At 50.8% G+C, this 14,373-nt stretch overlaps 2 long non-coding RNA genes across 3 annotated transcripts; both read right to left on the reverse strand.

The window, feature by feature from the left end:
* Positions 1-793: 793 nt before the first annotated feature.
* LOC148056977 (uncharacterized) lies at positions 794-2,029 on the reverse strand. The gene is made up of 2 exons (XR_015702096.1): positions 1,445-2,029; positions 794-1,244 (listed from the first exon to the last, which is right to left on the reverse strand). It is a non-coding gene; the product is annotated as an uncharacterized LOC148056977 (long non-coding RNA).
* A 1,449-nt stretch (positions 2,030-3,478) lies between these two features.
* LOC148056978 (uncharacterized) lies at positions 3,479-13,519 on the reverse strand. Of its 2 annotated transcripts, none has more exons than XR_015702098.1 (4): positions 13,326-13,519; positions 10,655-10,754; positions 10,032-10,127; positions 3,479-3,956 (listed from the first exon to the last, which is right to left on the reverse strand). It is a non-coding gene; the product is annotated as an uncharacterized LOC148056978 (long non-coding RNA). The 2 variants fall into 2 exon arrangements; XR_015702097.1 differs by lacking the exon at positions 3,479-3,956 and adding an exon at positions 9,492-9,933.
* Positions 13,520-14,373: the final 854 nt, after the last annotated feature.

The raw sequence follows: 14,373 nt of genomic DNA on the forward strand, positions 1-14,373 counted from the left end.
CTGCACAAATCCAGGCGGATTCGGCTTTCCTGGGAGCCCCAAACCGTGTTGCTCTTGGATATTTTGCTCTTGGACTTGGATATTTTGACACTTTGGTATCTTAGACTTCGGTATCTACTTACAATTCTGTCTATTTAGACTTAGTTATCTGTTTACACTTCCATAGAACCTTTACTTCCATTACACAGACAACCTACTTTGGCTTACTCGGTGACACACGGTAAGCGTAGATACCTCTACCTATCCAGACTTTCTTCTGTTTTAAATTCCTTCATCTACATCATCTCTTTTTGCGTTTTAAACTCCTTTATTTCTTCACATATAGACAAGTTCTTTTTTATTTTAAAACCCTATCTATCTCCATTTAGATTTTTTAATAATTTCTAGAACGTAGCAGGTACAGGTTTGTATTTTGAAATCCTTTTCTCTCTCTCTCTCTATAGAAATGAATATTATTTTTCAATATATATATATATATAAAGGCGAGAGATTTTCCTCTACTGCAATGCCTCGCACCCGTATTTCCAGTTTTTAACATTTTTAATCACACACACACACACACACACACACACACACACACACACGAGTTTTCAGGCATTTTGGGGCTGTGACCCCCCCTCCTCTGGGGGGGAACCTCCCCGTGACACCTTCATCCCCCACTCACCTGCTCCTCTGTTTCATCATCACACCCCCCGCCCCCAGGGACGTTGGGGTGCCCCAAATGACATCATCACCCCCCAGGCCCCTCCAACACTTTTTCATCACCCCCCCAAAAAAGGCACAAAACAAGGAAAACAGCCCCGACCGGCAGCTCGCTACTTTAATAATGCCGTTTACATATGTAGGCGCCCCCCCGAAAAGGGGAGCTCCGCCAGAGAAATAAAATGCGGGCAGCCCCCCCCAGCCCCTGTCCCGCAAGCCGGCGGCTGCCCCACGCCGCGGGGGGAGCCTGCCAGGGGACGGTGACGCACCTCTCGCTCAGGCTCTGCTCTGCCGTGCTCCCCCTCCGTTCCCGCGCTGGGACGGGCTCCCCGGGGCAGCGAACCTCCCCGCTCCCTCTTGGCCCGGGACTCTCCCCACCAGACAGCCCTCGCTGACGCACCCGCGGGGCACCCGCCGGAGACAGAGCCAGGAGCCTCCAGGCACGGGGCCGGCCCCTTACCCTCGGGACGCTTCACGACCGGCAGGCCAACCTGGGCCGGGGGGGACCTAGCGAGCATCACGAGACGCTTGCAACGAGACACCTGAAAAACAAAAATCCCAAGCGATATTTCCGCATGTGAAAAAAATAGCACAGCAGCGAGTAGAGGAATTCAGTCAGAGCAAGGGAGGGGAGAGCAGTTGAGCTCAAGGAGGATTCGAGGTAAGCAGGTCAGCTCAAAACACAAGACGTCCTTTAAAAGCTAGAGCGACCTGAACGCTTCCAATCAGCATGAAGACTAACCGGTACGATTCCAAACACGTTCTTCGCGTAAAAGTACGCGCTCTTGCCGGCGTTGGAAAACGTCTCACCCCTTCCTTACGGCACGGCTGCAGGGAGACAACCCTGCGAGGCTGCAGGACAAGGGCGTACCGCAATCAGAATCTACGCTTACAGATCCGCCGCAACAGCTACGGCCCTCGCGCTCCTGCGCATCTTGCTGGCTCGGTCGATAAAGCTGGAAGCGAAGCGTAACGCTTTCGAGGGTAAAAGGAAAACCAGAGGACAAATCGCAGCAATTCGCTTCCTACTAAAAAAGCTGTGCGTGTGCTTACAGACATCCAATAAAAATACTTCTACTGGAGAAGGGCTGGATTTTCCTTTTGCATTAATTTAACTTGCACAGCTGTGAATCGATACCAGCAGATTATCTGTCTCCAAGATACGCAGTTATCATTTGACCAGGGGTTTTTTGCGCCTTACGTCATTAGGAGCGACATCTGGCCAGCCGCGCTGCCCGAGAGAGATGCTACTGAACTGCCAGGGAAACGCACCCTTGAAAGCCAGACAGAAAGAAAAGTACTTCAGAGCACTCCGTCAAACGAGCGGGGGGGGGGGGGGGGGAAAACCCGTAACGTTCAGTTGCCTCTCCTGGTCAACGTTTAGAACAAATACCTAACGGCTCAAATACACCTAAGCAATTGTACGCCACAGCTAGTTGGCAGTTAAAGTTGAAACAACGCCACAGCTAGTTGGCAGTTGCAGTTGAAACAATGCAAGGCAGTTTGTATAGACAATTTTAACTTTTTTTTTTTCCTAAAGTTACATCTAGGGTAGAAAAATCAGTGAGAGAAGAGATCCCCCATACGGTTTTACTTTGCGGGCGGAATCCAGTCCCCGGGGCTGCAATGCCTAAGGCTACCAGAAAGGACCGGCAGATTTGCTAACGCTTTTGGCTGCACCGAAGCACGCAGAGGAACGCGTGTTGATGACATCTCGGCTGTTGCACCTGAGAACCAGCGATGCCATCAACTTCCGGAAGACGTGCTGTGCTCGGGTCTTTGGAAGCAAACGGACTTTTCTTTCTTTTTTTTTTTTGTTTTTTCTTCTTTTTTTTTTTTTTTAAGAGAGCGGAAAGTCTCGCTGCTGCTGACTTCTACTGCCAAGCGCATCATCTCTGAAGATCCCCACTCTGATGGGGAGTTCATAAAACACAACTTCTTTGAATGAGAAAGACTTCCATTCTGGAAAATCTCTTTCCAACTGAAGTAAGAAACCACACGCTGTAGGTTAAGGAAAAAGGACGCTGCCGAAGCAGTAACTCACCAAAACCACGTCAGGACTCGCTGTCGCTACTTACAAGGCTGGCAATGCTTCTCGGGAAAGCGACGCCGATTCCTCCTCTTTTGTCCACGTCTCTCCTTGGACCTGGATCGCTTTTAGTACGGACGCTAGTATCTCAGTAAGCTTTTCAAGTACTACTCTAAGATATTTTCAAAACTTACTGACTGAAAAAGCACACAACAGACGATCCCTCAGAAACATCTGTAACGCGACGCTTCCCGGACACGTCCGTGCTTTAAGCTACGACGGCAAGATAAGCAGGGCTCAAGAAACGCCATGCCGATGAGGCGACGCGTTCGAGACCCTCGGGAGGCTTACCGAGGGGCCCCATGATCACCAAGAGCTACGGAAACATCAAGACCCGAGAAAGCCAGGGTACGAGACACAGAAGACAGACTACGCAAAAGCAGAACGCACAGACACAGGATGGAACCGCCCTGCCCAGCCAACGTCAGCAGCGTGCTAAGAACAGTAACCCGGTCCTTTTCCCTTCCCAAAGGAGACTGCTCCTGGACAGGCCTCTCCCCGACACCAACTTTATAACCCCTCCCTGCAATTCCTATCCTTGATACCTCCTCAGCCCTCACCCCGCAACTGAGCTTTCAGAGGGCCAGGGATCTGAATCCACCCTCAAAAAAGAAAAAAAGAAAACCACCACACACCGAACTAGAACATTCCTGCACTCACTCAGTTCTTCTTCATCATCTTAAAAAAAAAAAAAAAAAAAAAAACCCAAAACCTCCCAACCCAAAAACCCACAGCACACTAACAAACTAAAACACAGTGCTGGTATTCAGCATCGGTCTGGTTACTGCCAACCGCTTCTGCGACACCCTCCTCCTCAAAAGCACCGCACCGCTCTGCTCCCCTGCTCCACGCCTGTTCTCAAGAAAGATGCTGCGGCTGTCGCTCGGTGCACCTAGGATGCCAGGAGACACAAAGTTCCCGTGGCGCTCGGGTGAAATAGCCAGCCCCGTGTGCCTCCCCTCTACCACCCAGCTCACCTCAACTTCTCGGCTGATTCTCAAGGCAGCCAGCACAGCTCCCACAAAACCAAACGGGAAATGATTAACCAACATGCCATTTCATACTTTACTATTAAATGACGACCCGGCTGACAACCACCTCGCCTCCTCCAGCCGCTCCTCAGCGGGAAGCTACGCCCCCTCCGAGGCTGTTAAAAGGGAGGACCCTAAGGAAAGAGAACAACTCCTTGAAAACTAAAGACAGGGAACGGGATAAAAGCAAAAAAAAGTCAATAATGACGGGAATTAGGGCAACAAAGAGAAAAAAATGAAAACCGGGGACAGTGAACTAAAAGAGAGACGTAGGAAGACAATTGAAAAAGCAAAGGTACTAATAGAGACAAGGAAGAATTAAAAAAGGGAAACGGCAAACGGAATACAAGTAGACAGAAGCTTTTGTCGTGGTTTAACCCCAGCCAGCAGCTAAGCACCACACAGCCGCTACGGGGGAGAAAATTGGAAGGGTGGAAGTCAGAACACTCGTGGGTTAAAGGAAGAACAGTTTAACAATTGAAGGAAAAGACAACAGAATAGTAGTAATAGTACTAGTAGTAATAATAATAAACCAATAACAGTATACAAAGCAAGCGATTCACTCTACAGGTGCTCACCACTCGCCGACCGATGCCAAGCACGTCCCCGAGCAGCGATCGCTGACTCCTGGCCAACGACCCCCCGTTTCCCTACCGAGCGTGACGTCACACGGGAGGGAACAGCGCTTCGGCCGGCGCGGGTCAGCTGAGCTGGCTGTGGCGCCTCCCAGCTTCTGGCGCACCGGGCAGAGCACGGGAAGCTGAAAGGTCCTTGAGCGGTGTAAGCGCTACTTAGCGACAAACAAAACGTCAGTGCGTTACCAACATTGTTCTCATCCTCAATCCAAACCGCAGCACTCTGCCAGCTACTTGGCCCAGCCCCGTCTTCGCTTCATGGGTCCCACCTGGGCTGCCCTAGCTGGAACCCATCAGGAACTGAGGCCATCACCCCAGCCCCACAGCACATCACTGCGTCCCCTGGACCCAACCGCAGCCGCTCACCCAGAGGCCAGGGGCTGGAAACACATCTGGGGTCACAAAGGAGGCAGCAAATGTTTGTTCCTTCACGCCCATCAGAAATCCCAGCAACGAGCTGGTTACGAGGCTTGGTGCCCAAAGGCAGCGGGACAGAGGGAAAAGAGGGACGAGGAAAGCAGAAGGAAGGATGGAGGGAGGTAGAGAAGAGGTGTAGGACAGGGAGCCAGAAAACGGGATACTGGGAACAAGAGAGGGACGGGGAACCGCACAAGGGTGTTGAGAGAGAGAGAAATGGAGTGCAGCGAGGAGGAGGATGGGGAGATCCCACAGGAACAGGGAGCAACAGGGGGCAGGGGAGAGAGACAGAAGGGACCGAGCGGGACAACAGGAACAGCAGAGAGGGACAGAGAGAATAAGAGACACACAGGCAGCGGCGGGGCGGGGCGGATAGAGGGAAGTACAAAAGGGGGGAAAAGCAAAAAGAATTAAAAAAAGTGACAGGAAGTTGGATAGAGGCAGTCATAGAAATAGAAATTAAAAAGCAACAAACATAGGCAAGAATTAAAAATTAGAGAATGTAAGACAGAGCGAGAAATAGAAAGGGAACAGGACAGAGAGGCAGGAAATGTAAAAAATTGTTAAAGGGAGCTATGTAGAGGGAGATTTGAAAGGGAAAATAAAAAACAATGGACTACAGGAAACACAGGAAAGAAAAATGGGACAGGGAACTAGATAAATGGAGAGATAGAAATAAGACGTTAAAAGCAACATGGTACGTGACAGGAAAGTATTAAGAATAAGGGAAAGGGAACTAGATAAATGGAGACATAAAAAGAAAATTTTAAAAGCGACAGGGTAAGGAAAACCAGAAAAAATTAAAAACAGGGAGAGCAAACTGCGTAAAAGATGAGAGAGAGAAAAATTCAAAAAGGATGGGACAGGAAAGAATTAAAAAACAGGGATAGGGACCTTGATAAAAGTAGACCTAGAAGGAAACTTGAAAATGCCAAGAGGTACAGCACAGTCAGCAAAGAACTAAAAACAGGGACAGCAAACCAGATTACATATGGAAACAAAATTTTAAAAGCCGAGGGATAAAGAGAGGGGAAAATGAAAAAAATAGAGATGGCAATCTAAATAGAGACATACGAAGAAAAGAGATGAAGTGAAGCACAGGCTGGAGGACAGACAGGAAAGCATTAACAAATAAGCGCATTGGATGGGATAAAATTAGACATCGGAAAAATAAAAGCCACGTCTCTTAGGAAAGACAAGAAAAAACTACAAAATAAAGAAAGGGGGACAAAGAGAGAGACGCATACAAAGTAAATTTTAAAAGCAACGGGGTACACAACAGACCGAAAACTATTAAAAAGTAAGGATAGGGAGCTTGATCAAAGTAGATGTAGAAAGAAAATTTCAAAAGCAACTGGGTAGAGGACAAACAGAAAGAAAATTAAACACAGAGGCAGCAAACGAGATAAAAGTAGACATAGAAACAAAAATTTTAAAGCCGAGGTACTAAGACAGGAAAGAATTAAAGAAATAGCAACAGCGAACCAAACAAATGCAGAGAGACAGAAATTGTAAAAAGCGACCGCACTAAGGAAAGATGAGAAATAATTAAAAAATAATGACAGTGAACGGAATAAAGGTAGAAAATTTTTGAAGCAACAGAGTTTAGGGAAATAGAGGAAAAAATTTAAAAGTAGGGGCACTGAACTGAAACGGGGACATAGGAAGAAAATTGAAAATCAAAGGCACTAAGGAAATAATTAAAAATAAAGACATCGAAGGGAAAAATGTAGACAGGGAAAGAACGTTTTAAAAGTGATGGGTATGAGGGAAATAAAGGGAAAAAATTAAAAGATAGGGACAGCGAACTAAAACAGATGTGGAAAGAAAATTTAAAAAGCAACGGCACGAATGAAAGAAAAAGAAATAATTTTTTAAACAACAGCAAAGGGAATAAAAGTGGGCATAGAAAGAACATTTAATAAGCAGAGGGGAACTAGGGGAATAAAGGGGAAAAATTGAAAAATAGGGACAGCAAACTCAGAGATGGAGAAAGAACATTGAAAAAGCGAGGGCACTAAGGACAGACAAGAAATTATGAAAAGAAAAGACAGCAAAATAAAGACTGCAAAGGGAATAAACGTAGACAATTTTAAATGCGACAGGGATTAGGGAAATAAAGGGAAAATTATGAGATAAAGGAGAGCAAACTAAAACAGAGATGTAAAAATAAAATTTTTAAAGTGACGGCACTAAGACAAGAAATTATTAAAAAAATTCAAAGGTAATAAAAGTAGGCATAGAAAGAAGATTTAATAAGCAGAGGGGAATTAGGGAAACAAAGGGAAAAATTAGGAAATAGGGACAGTGAACTAAAATAAATGCAGAAAGAAACTCTAAAAAGCAAGGGCACTAACAAAAGACAAGAAATTATTAAAAGACAAGACAGCAACATAAAGACAGTGAACGAGGTAAAAGTAGAAAAATCTGAAAAGCAAGGGGGATTAGGGAAATAAAATGGAAAAATTTAAAAATAGGGACTGAACTAAAACCGAGATGTAGAAAGAAAAGAAATAATTAAAAAATAAAGGCATCAAAAGTAAGAAAAGTAAGCATAGAAAGAACATTTTAGAAGGGGGCGATAAGGGAAAAATTAAAACATAGAGACAGCAGGCTAGAACAGATTAAAATAGAACATCTAAAAAGCAAAGGAATTAAAGAAAGGCAAGAAGTAATTAAAAGAACAGCATAATAAAGACTGGGAACGGCATAAAAGAAAATTTTAAAAAGTAACAGGGATTAGAGAAATAAATGGAAAAATTAAAAAATAGTGGCAGTGAACTTAAAGAGATGGAGAAGGAAAATTTAAAAAGTGAGGGCACTATGGAAAGACAAGAAGTAATTAAAACATAAATACAGGGAAATAATGACAGCTACTGGAACAAAAGGAGACAGAAAACTTTAAAAGAAACTGTGATTAAGGAAATAAGGATAACATTCAAAAATAGCATCACTGAACTAAAATGGAGATGATGAAAGAAAATCTAAAAAGCGATAGCACTAAGGAAAGACAAGAAAGGACAATCAAAAACTAACAGCAGCAAACGGGATAAAAGTAGAACATTTTAAAAGCCAAAGGACGGAGAAAGGAAAGAACTAAAAAATAGCAGCAGTGAACTACAATGCAGAAATAAAAAAAAAAAAATGCACTAAGGAAATACAAGAAATCATTCAAAACTACAGATGGTGAACAGGAGAAAAGTGGGCAGAGAAAGAAAATTTGCAAAGCCATGAGCATTAGGGAAAAGAAGGGGAGGGAACTAAAAACTAGGGACAGCAAACGAAAGGCAGAGCAAGAAAATTTAAAACGGGAGGGCCCCAAGGAAAGACAAGAAATAATTAACTAGAGCACAATAAAGACAGCAAAGGGGATAAAAGGAGACAGAAAATTTAAAAGCAATGGAGATTAAAGCCATATTGAGCAAATGAAAAAACGGCGATGGCAAACTATAAGGAAAATAAGGAAAAAATTAATCGAAACTGTGAACTAAAAGAGAGATGTAGAATTAAAAAATTGTAAAAGCAATGGCAGTAATGAAAAACAAGAAAAAAATAATTAACATCTCGTGACAGCAAAGGAGATAAAAGTAGAAAATTTTAAAAACCAATGATCAAGATTAAGAAAGGAAAAAAGGAAAACCCAAATATTAAGATTAAGAAAGGAAAGCACTAAAAAATAGTGACAGCTAACTACAACACAGACATAAATAGACATTTTAAAAAGCAAAGGCACTAAGGAAAGACAAGAAATCATTAAAAAATAAAGACAGTGAACAGGATAAAAGTAGGCATAGAAAGAAAACTAAAAGAAAAAGAAAACAAACTAAGAGAGAGCTGTGGAAAGAAAATTTTAAAAGGTAGGGCACTAAGGAAAGACAAAAAAATAATTAAAGATAAATACATCAAAATAAAGACAGGAAATGGTATAAAAACAGACAAACTTTTAAAAGCAATGGTGATTAAGGAAATAAGGAAAAAATTTTAAAATCCCATTGGTGAACTAAAATGGAGATGGAAAAGAAGATTTAAAAAGTGATGGCACTAAGGAAAAACAAGAAAGAATAATTAAAAGTTAATGACAGCAAACAAGATGCAAGTAGAAATTTTAAAAGCCAAAGGATTAAGAGAGGAAAGCAGTACAAAGTAGCAACATTGAACTACAATGCAGACATAGACAGAAATTTTTAAAAGCGACAGTGCTAAGGAAAGACAAGAAATCATTCAAAATAAAGACAGTGAACGGAATAAAAGGAGGCATAGAAAGAAAACTTAAAAAGCAATCAGCATTAGGGACAGTGCACTAAAACAGAGATGCAGAAACAAAATTTTAAAAAGCAAGGGCACTAAGGAAAGACAAGAAATAATTGGGAAAATTAAGAAACAGGACATCAGGAAGTGATTTAAAAACCCGCATCGGTGAACTAAAACGGAGACGGAAAAAATGGAAAAAGACAGAAAATTATTTTTGAATCATTTATATAATACAGCAGATATAGGTTTGTATTTGGAAATCCTTCTTTTTATATATATATATATATATATGAATACTGTATATATACATATGAATATTATTTTTCTATATATATGTATATAGAAAGGCAAGAGATGTTTCTCTACTGCAATGCCTCACACCCGTATTTACAGTTTTGAACGTTTTTGATCACACACACGAATTTTCGAGGCCGATTCCTCCTCTTTTGTCCACGTCTCTCCTTGGACCTGGATCGCTTTTAGTACGGACGCTAGTATCTCAGTAAGCTTTTCAAGTACTACTCTAAGATATTTTCAAAACTTATTGACTGAAAAAGCACACAGCTTCTATGACGAAAACAAAGCCTGTTTCTTCTGAACGCCTGAACTCTTACAAACGGCGTCTTTCCTCTTTTAGGACGCAACTATTTTCCCGATATCATTTCCTAGTAAGCGCACAGAAACAGAAGATTGCGCTTTCAGGAAGGCAAAATAAACGGAGGGAAGTCGGCTTTGCACAGGCAGAACACGCTCCAGCGCAGACCTTCTTTTCCTTTTAGGATCTGCGTTAAAATAGTTCCTAGAAAAACTACAGAAGGAAGGAGAGCTGGCGCATTCTTGACGTTAACTTTGAAGTCCATGCTACAAGTGCCTTAGGAAAAACGCGGACACGCATCGCGGACGTACCTTGTACTCGCAGACCGCTACGCAGCCTTTCCGTCCGTCTTGCGCTTTCACGGCAGAAGAAAGGGCGACCACGGTGAAACGGCGGCAGCTGACACTCTGCTGAGAGAGGAAAAAAAACCTGTAGCATAAAGCTGGGGAGGAGTCCCAAGCTGCCCGGTTTTGTGAAGTCTTGCGAAGGCTACAGCCGAGCGAAGGAAAAAATAGCCCTTTGGAACATATTGCCAAACAACATTCGGCAATAAAACTCGGAGGCGTTTGACACGCGCCCATTTTTTGGTAACTTGCTATTTGCTTCCTGTTATCGTTGTTCTTCCTTCAGAACCTCTACTTGGAGCCAACTTCTTTGCTACCGGTTCAAGCGTTTCCCTTCCTGGTATTACTAGCACACGGGCCCAGGCAAGTCCCTGAACTGCTCTTCCGAACTTCTCCAAACGACAATTACAGCCACGAAAGAGGACTTCAAGAGAGGAAAAGGAGAGGCCGGGCAGCAAAAAAGCTCTGCAGGCTGCCACCAGTCAACATTCCACTCTTTTTTTTTTTTTTCTTTTAAATACACCCCCCCCGCCCCCAAATACAAACAAAAAAACCCCATGACCTTGTATTTTTTTCCTTTGGGAGCTCACCCCTGTCTCAGCACAGTGTCCTCCACAGAGCAGGAAGCGCAGACGATCTGTATCCCGATCTGCACGCGACGAATCCGTGTTCAGAAGAAATAGGCCAGATCTGTAAGACCGGTGTTATTTTGGGGGTTTTAACAATCACAACGCAATTGCATCGACCGACGCGTTTGTGAGAAAACTCCTTAACTTCTAAACGTAGCACCTCCTTGGGTAAAAAAACGTGTGCGAGACTGAAAAAAAGGGATGATTCAGAGCTCCCGCTCACGATGGAGCAGTGGCGAAAGGAATGAAAGTGAAGACAAACAGCAGCAACAGGAAGTGAAATTCGGCTTTAATTCTAGGCACGTGCTTAAGAGACTCTCCAAGCCCACACCTCAATCCTAGGAGCGACTAGCCCTTTTCTGGAAGGACAAACTTTGTTACTTCAAAGTCCTAGACCGAAGGCTCCACGGAACAGAACGTGCACCGAGCCACAGGCCACCGTGCCATCAACGCTCTGATGGCAAAGAAAAACCAAGGAAAACTAAAGTTTAAAGATCGGTTTCCATCGCGTTTCATTCCTTACGTTTCCACTGGCACCTAGGTGCTCCAAAATGAACTCTACTGACACCGCATGTTACTAACAATTTAGTTCTGCGTATCAGAACAACAGGCTATTTCCAGCTCGCCCATCAAAGTAGCACGACCGACCAGAAGAGAAACACCGGACCCTAAAGAAGGGAACAGGCAGCTCTTCATTTCTCCTAGAGGAAAGTCTGTTCTTTTGCCCGGAAGGCAAACAGCCGAAACTGCCAAGGGAGCACTGCAGGAACGCGGCGCGCTCTCTCAGCTGCAATTTGTCATCGGCTTTTCTGCACGGGCAGCGGCTTTGCCTTTCCTCTGGCTTTGATGTGGCGCCCCTGGAGCGTCCTTGACCCGGCAAGGGTTTCTCCCCGCTCCCGCAGCCCCAGACACGCGATTACCTGAGCGCCGAGCGGAATCACCCACGCGGGATTTTCTTCCCGGGACGCAGAAGGTGACGCTGGGAAAGGAGGAGGCAAAAAAGGAAGCGGTTTGTCCGGCAGCCACGGCCCTAGAAACTACACCTCCCGGCATGCCCCGGGGAACCAACGTGGCCGACCAAAAGCCCCGGATGCCAGGGGACGCAGCCCTCCGTGCTTTGGGATCCTGCGGGGACACCGTTCACCGCGCCACCGCCGCACGTGGAAGCCCCGCCGAGCCCCCAGCGCGGCTCCCCCCGCCGCCCGGCCCCGGAGCGGAGCGGCGCGGCTCGGCGCGGGGCCCCCCCGCCCCGCACCGCACCGGCGCGGCGCCCGCCCCACTCCGGGCTCACCTCGCCACCGGCCCCGACCCGACGCGCCCCCCCTCGCCCGGCTCCGGGAAGCCCCGCCCGCCCGGCTCCCACACGGCACCGAACCCTCCCCGCTCCGTGCCTCCCGCCGGCCCGCCGCTCCCCCGCAGGCAAGGGAAAGGAGGAGGCAAAAAAGGAAGCGGTTTGCCCGGCAGCCACGGCCCTAGAAACTACACCTCCCGGCATGCCCCGGGGAACCAACGTGACCGACCAAAAGCCCCGGATGCCGCGAGACGCAACCTTCCGTGCTTTGGGACCCTGCGGGGACACCGTTCCCCCCGCCGCCGCCGCACGTGGAAGCCCCGCCGAGCCCCCAGCGCGGCTCCGGGCAGCCCCCGCCAACACCTCCGGCTGCCCGCCCCCGCCCGGCGCCGACGCGGCGCGGCGCCCCCGCGCCGCCCGGCCCCGGACCGGCGCGGCGCGGCGCCCCCCCGCCGCCCGGCCCCGGACCGGCGCGGCGCCCGCCCGGCCCCGGAGCGGCGCGGCTCGGCGCGGCACCCCCCCGCCCCGGAGCGGCGCGGCTCGGCGCGGCACCCCCCGCCCCGGAGCGGCGCGGCTCGGCGCGGCACCCCCCGCCCCGGAGCGGCGCGGCTCGGCGCGGCGCTCCCCCGCCGCCCAACCCCGGCGCGGCTCGGTGCGGCGCCCCCCCCGCCGCCCGGCCCCGGAGCGGCGCGGCTCGGCGCGGCGCGCCCCCGCCGCCCGGCCCCGGAGCGGCGCGGCTCGGCGCGGCGCCCCCCCGCCGCCCGGCCCCGGACCGGCGCGGCTCCCCCCCCGCCCGGCCCCGGACCGACGCGGCTCGGCGCGGCGCTCCCCCGCCGCCCGGCCCCGGCGGGGCTCGGTGCGGCGCCTCTCCGCCGCCCGGCCCCGGACCGGCGCGGCGCCTGCCCAGCATCGAACCAGTGCGGCTCAGATCGGCGCGGCGGCCCCCCGGCGCCCGGCCCCAGAGCGGCGCGGCTCGGCGCGGCGCCCGCCCGGCCCCGGACCGGCGCGGCTCGGCTCGGCGCGACGCTCTCCCGCCGCCCGGCCCCGGCGCGGCTCGGCGCTGCCCCGCCGCCCGGCCCCGGCGCGGCTCGGCGCTCCCCCGCCGCCCGGCCCGCACCGGCGCGGCGCCTGCCCAGCATCGAACCAGTGCGGCTCAGATCGGCGCGGCGGCCCCCCGGCGCCCGGCCCCAGAGCGGCGCGGCGCCCCCCCGCCGCCCGGCCCCGGGAAGCCCCACCCGCCCGGCTCCCACACGGCACCGCACCCTCCCCGCTCCGTGCCTCCCGCCGGCCCGGCCGCTCCCCCCAGGCACCGCCGCCCTTCTCGGGACTTTCCCCGCTCACCTCCTCCCTGCCTGCAGCCGCAGCCGGGCTCCCGCTGGCCCCTCCGCGGGGGGAAGCTCCACCCACGGCGCGATGCCCGCCCCCGATGCACCTCGCAGGCGCTGGCGAAGCTCCGCCCTCCCAGCGGAAAACCCCGCCCTCTGCAGCCAAGCTCTGCCCTGCACACAGCACGCATGCGCCGGTGAAGCTCCGCCCCCTCGGCAAAGCTCCACCCTCCCATGGCAAAGCTCCGCCCCCCGCAGCAAAGCTCCGCCCCTGAGACAGCGCGCATGCGCAGACAAAGCTCCGCCCTTCACAGCAAACCTCCGCCCTCCCACGGCAAAGCTCCGCCCCCCCGCAGCAAAGCTCCGCCCCTGAGACAGCGCGCATGCGCAGACAAAGCTCCGCCCTTCACAGCAAACCTCCGCCCTCCCACGGCAAGGCTCCGCCCCCGACGCATCGCGCATGCGCTGGTCAGGCTCCGCCCTCACCCGGCAAAGCTCCGCCCTCACCTGGCAAGGCTCCGCCCCCCCGCGGCAAAGCTCCGCCCCCGAGGCAGCGCGCATGCGCGGCAAAGCTCCGCCTTTCACATCAAAGCTCCGCCCCCCGCGGCAAAACTCCGCCCCAAGACAGCGCGCATGCGCCGGTTAAGCTCCGCCCTCACACGGCAAGCTCCGCCCACCCGCGGCAAAGCCCCGCCCTTCAGAGCAAAGCGCCGCCCCCCCGGCAAGGCTCCGCCCCCGAGACAGCACGCATGCGCCAGTGAAGCTCCGCCCTCGCACGGCAAAGCTCCGCCTTACCACCGCTAGGCTCCGCCCCCCCGCGGCTAAGCTCCACCCCAACACAGTGCGCAGGCGTGGTCTCCAGGGGCGGGGCCTGTCGCTAGGGGTGGTGCCCTTCCCCTGCCCGGGGGCATCCAGGGGCGGGGCCCGGCCCTAGGGGCGGGGCCGCTCCACACCAGGACCGGGGCATTCGGCGGGGCGGGGCTGCAGCGGAGGCGGACGCCGCGGGGCGGGGCTGCAGCGGAGGCGGACGCGGCAGTGCTAGCAGCGGCAAGCGCCTCCCGTGC

The sequence above is a fragment of the Nipponia nippon genome, unplaced genomic scaffold (assembly GCF_047370975.1).
Source record: "Nipponia nippon isolate SJK-2023a ecotype South Korea unplaced genomic scaffold, ASM4737097v1 scaffold_101, whole genome shotgun sequence".
NCBI classification, from domain to species: Eukaryota; Metazoa; Chordata; class Aves; order Pelecaniformes; family Threskiornithidae; genus Nipponia; species Nipponia nippon.